Below are 5,000 nucleotides of genomic sequence, written 5' to 3'. Positions count from 1 at the left end.
TTGAAGCGGGAGTTGAGAACTCAGTTCCTACCGGAGAACACAGAGTTCGTCGCAAGAAGGAAGTTGAGACAACTCCGCCAAAGTACCACCATCCGAGACTATGTAAAGCAGTTTTCTGCACTGATGCTGGACATACAGGACATGTCCGAGAAGGACAAGTTGTTCAGTTTCCTTGATGGTTTGAAACCATGGGCTCAGCAAGAGCTGAATCGAAGGAATGTTACCGACGTGGTCGGGGCAATTGCAACTGCAGAAAGGCTCACCGACTTCGTTTCCTCTGAAGACCCAGCGAGAAGGAAACAATCTTCAAGCAATCGCCCTCAAAAACATTCTCGAGGGAAGGAGCTCGGGGGTGAACAAAAGAAGAAGAGCTCCCACAAAGGGCCGAACCCGAAAGGCAAGGCCTCAAAACCGGGAGGATGCTTCTTGTGCGGAGGACCGCACATGGTAAGGGAGTGCCCACAAAAACAGGCACTCAATGCGTTGACGGCATCCATCCACCCTCCCCGTTCGGACAAGGGCAAAGCTGTGGCCCTTAGCTCAAGCAGTTCAGAATCCAGCAGCGACGATGAAGAGTCGCAAGGACCCCGAATGGGAGCAATGCGTCTATTGAACGCTATGCGGGGTCAAGTGGGGGAGAACATAAAGACGAAGGCACAAAGAGCAGGAAGCAGTGATCTGATGTATGTGGACATCAAGCTGAATGGCCAAACGACCCGTGCCATGGTGGACACGGGCGCTACCCACAACTTCATAGCCGATCGTGAAGCACAACGACTTGGGTTGACATTGGAGAAGAGCCCAAGCCGAATGAAAGCGGTGAACTCGGAGGCCAGGCGAATCTCCGGGTTGGCGAAGGGAGTTCCCATCAGAATCGGGACTTGGAGCGGAAACACCAACATGATGGCCGTGCCACTAGACGACTTCCAAGTGATTCTTGGAATGGAGTTTATGCACGCGGCGAAGTTGGTGCCGATGCCATTCTTGAACTCCCTATGTATGATGGGAGGCGATGACCCCTGCGTGGTTCCCGTCTCTCGGAGAGGAACCAAGGAGCCCCAACATATTTCGGCGTTACAATTGAAGAAAGGGGTGCGAAAGGGCGAACTGACATTCGTGGCTGCTATGAAGCTAGAGCCACTCAACGAAGAAGCCATTCAAGAACCTGCTGTGGTGGCGAACGTCCTGAAGGAGTTCAAAGACGTTATGCCACCCGAGTTGCCGAAGACTCTTCCACCACGCAGAGGCGTGGATCACAGTATCGAGCTGGAGCCAGGAGTGAAGCCTCCAGCGAGACCACCCTACCGCATGCCCCCACCAGAGTTGGCAGAACTCAGAAAGCAGTTAGGTGAACTGCTAAGCGGTGGTCTCATCCGCAGCTCAAAAGCACCTTTCGGAGCTCCAGTTCTCTTCCAGAAGAAACAAGATGGGAGTCTCCGATTATGCGTCGACTACAGAGCCCTCAACAAAGTAACAGTGAAGAACAAGTATCCCATCCCGCTCATTGCGGACTTGTTCGATCAATTGGGCAAGGCGAAGTATTTCTCGAAACTCGACCTTCGGTCGGGATATTGGCAGGTGCGCATTGCTGAAGGTGACGAAGCAAAGACAACTTGCGTGACCAGATATGGAGCGTTTGAGTTCTTGGTGATGCCTTTCGGCTTAACCAACGCTCCGGCCACATTCTGTACTCTCATGAACCAGCTATTCAAGGAGTATTTGGATAAGTTTGTGGTCGTCTACTTGGACGATATCGTCGTCTACAGCCAAACGCTCGAGGAGCATGTCAAGCACCTTCGGACAATTTTCAAGGTTCTCAGGGAGAACACGTTGTTCGTAAAAAGGGAGAAATGCTACTTTGCTCAGACTGAGATCCTGTTCTTGGGGCACCGAATCGGTGATGGCTCCATCCGGATGGACAAGTCGAAGGTGCAAGCAGTTGCGGAATGGCGAACTCCAAAGAAGGTGCCAGAGTTGAGATCCTTCCTTGGTTTCGTCAACTACTACCGACGCTTCATTGTTGGATATTCGAAGCGGGCAACCCCACTGACGGAGTTGCTGAAGAAGGAGCAGCCTTGGAAGTGGTCTGACAAATGTGAGATAGCATTCCAAGATCTGAAGGCTGCTGTTCTAGAAGAACCAGTGCTCAAATTGCCAAACTATGGAGAGCCCTTTGAAGTCCATACAGATGCTTCGGACTTTGCTATTGGTGGTGTACTCATGCAAGAAGGTCATCCGGTGGCCTACGAGAGCCGCAAACTCAACGAGACCGAGAGGCGGTATCCAGTGCATGAGAAGGAGATGACAGCGGTGATCCACTGCCTACGAGTTTGGCGACACTACCTCCTTGGGTCGCGATTTGTGCTGAGGACAGACAACATCGCCCTGAGCTATTTCCAAACTCAGAAGAAACTCTCACCAAAGCAGGCACGGTGGCAGGACTTCCTGGCCGAATTCGACATGGCAATGGAATACAAGCCCGGGAAGGCGAATGTCGTGGCCGATGCACTGAGTCGGAAAGTGGAATGCGTGAATGCTGCACAACTGGAGGGCAGAGGCCAAGCAAGTCAGTTACACTCCACCTTCCTTTCCCGAATCAGAGATGGACTGTATAGTGATCCCCAGGCAGTTATCCTGATGCAGCTCATCAAAGAAGGCAAGGCACGACGATTTTGGGTCCAGGAGGGACTTGTTTACACAAAAGGGAATAGGGTTTATGTTCCCCGAGTGGACAATCTAAGGCGTGAACTCTTGAAAGAGTGTCACGATTCCCTTTGGGCTGGACACCCCGGCATTCACAGAACGTTGGCTCTCGTGGAGAGGGCCTTCTACTGGCCAAAAATGGGGATTGATGTGGAGGAGTATGTTCGAACATGCCTTACTTGCCAACAAGACAAGGTGGAGCAGCGGAAGCCGGTGGGACTTTTGGAACCGTTGCCCGTACCAGAAAGGCCTTGGGAGAGCATTTCCTTAGACTTCATATCAAGCTTGCCACCTGTAGGGGGACTTGGATCGATACTTGTGGTGGTCGATCGGTTTTCAAAGTATGCAACTTTCATTGCTGCTCCCCTACACTGTTCAGCTGAAGAGGCGGCTAGACTGATGATGAAGGGTGTAGTGAAGTATTGGGGAGTCCCACACAATATCGTTAGTGATCGAGACGCTCGGTTCCTGGGACGTTTCTGGACTGAGCTATTCAAATTGTTGGGGTCAAAGTTATACTTCTCTACAAGCCTCCACCCCCAGACGGATGGTCAGACTGAAAGAATAAATTCGCTCTTGGAGCAGTATCTCCGGCACTACGTGAGTGCCAATCAACGAGATTGGGTGAAGCTGTTGGACATCGCCCAATTCTCCTACAACTTGCAGCGGAGCTCTGCATCCAACAAGAGCCCCTTCGAAATTATCACAGGACAACAACCGTCGACTCCGCACACTATGGCAATTGGGTATACTGGGAGTAGTCCATCAGCCTACCATTTCGCAAAGGAGTGGCATCGAAATGCTGATATTGCGCGGGCTTACTTGGAGAAGGCGGCAAAACGGATGAAGAAGTGGGCAGACTTGGGAAGGCGACCACAGGAGTTCAAAGTTGGCGATTTGGTGTTGGTAAAGCTCCAACCAGCATCACTCCAATTCTTCAGGAAAAGAGTCCACAAAGGATTGGTGCGTAAGTATGAAGGGCCCTTCCCAATTATCAGCAGGGTAGGCAATGTTTCTTACAAGTTGCAGCTGCCGGCGTGGTTCAAAATTCACAACGTTCTTCACGCCAGCAACCTGAAGGCCTACCATTCAGATCCGCAAGATGCTTCTCGAAGTGTTCCAACTCGGCTACCTCCCATCACAGCCTCCTACGAGAAGCGAGTGGAAACCATTCTGGCGGATCGCAAGATAAAGCTACCCAACGGAACGGAGCAGACAGAGTACTTGGTGAAGTGGCGAAAGCTTCCCCGAACTGAAGCCAGTTGGGAGCCTGAAGACGCCCTGCGACATGAAGAAGAAGTCATCAACAACTACCAACAAGCGTCGACGAGGGCGTCGACAGTTTAAGTGGGGGAGAATGTCACGAACGGTCGTCGCGCACCCGCAACAACTTCGTTCAACGATCCGTTCGTCGCTCACACCTGCTTGTACAGCTGCTTGACAGCAGGTTTTCTTTTGGTTTTGGGTCATTTTGCTTGTAAATATGTAAGTTCGAACATGCTGCAGCACTGCGGTGCGACCGCTCACCGAACCGAGCAAAACAGCCCCAAAACAGCCCCAAAACAGCCCAAATCAGCCCCGTTTTCGCGTGCCACGGGCTCGCGCGGCGAACTGTCTCGTCGAAGTAAAATGTCAGCCATTTCAGACCCCTGGAACCCCCCAGGTGGCACCGGGCTGGATGGGGCTTCGGTTATATACCGGGCGTTGAACACTCTTTCGCAAGTTCGCACGTGACCTTTACGGGAACTTGGTGTTGCGTCCGGGACCAGGTGAGCGGCTGTTTGTGGGCTTGCAGCTGCTCGTTCATCCTTGAAAGCCTTGCTTTTCCCCCCCCTCTCCCTCTTTTCTCTTGTGCACACAAGGTGTTCGACGAATTGCTTGTAAAGCTTCCCTTTTCGCGAGACTTCGGGACTTGTCCGTTGCTCGTTCTTTCGATCTAACTTTCTTTCTCTTTTACAGGTCCTTCGGGACCTGCGAGAGGTTACAAAGTGGCTGATCCTTGCGGAGCAAGATCGCAAGGGCGAAGAGCGACTTAGGCAACGCAAGCTAAGTTCGCGTCTTTGCCGCACGGGTGATCCGCGACTTTGGCAACGCACGCTAGCTTTGAGTCTTTGGCTGCAAGGGTGCCTCACGCCTTAGGCAATTCCAGCTAAGGTCGTGACAACCCGGGGGGTTCCAGGGTGCTGAGATGGCTGACATTTTGCTCCGCTCACGACGGTCGCCGCGCAACGCAAGAACAGGCCAAAAACTGGCCAAAACGGCCCAAAAACGGGCCAAAACTGGCCATTTTTGGCTGC

This window comes from Musa acuminata, unplaced genomic scaffold, assembly GCF_036884655.1.
Source record: "Musa acuminata AAA Group cultivar baxijiao unplaced genomic scaffold, Cavendish_Baxijiao_AAA HiC_scaffold_728, whole genome shotgun sequence".
Taxonomy (NCBI): domain Eukaryota; kingdom Viridiplantae; phylum Streptophyta; class Magnoliopsida; order Zingiberales; family Musaceae; genus Musa; species Musa acuminata.
This window is presented reverse-complemented; position numbering follows the sequence as displayed.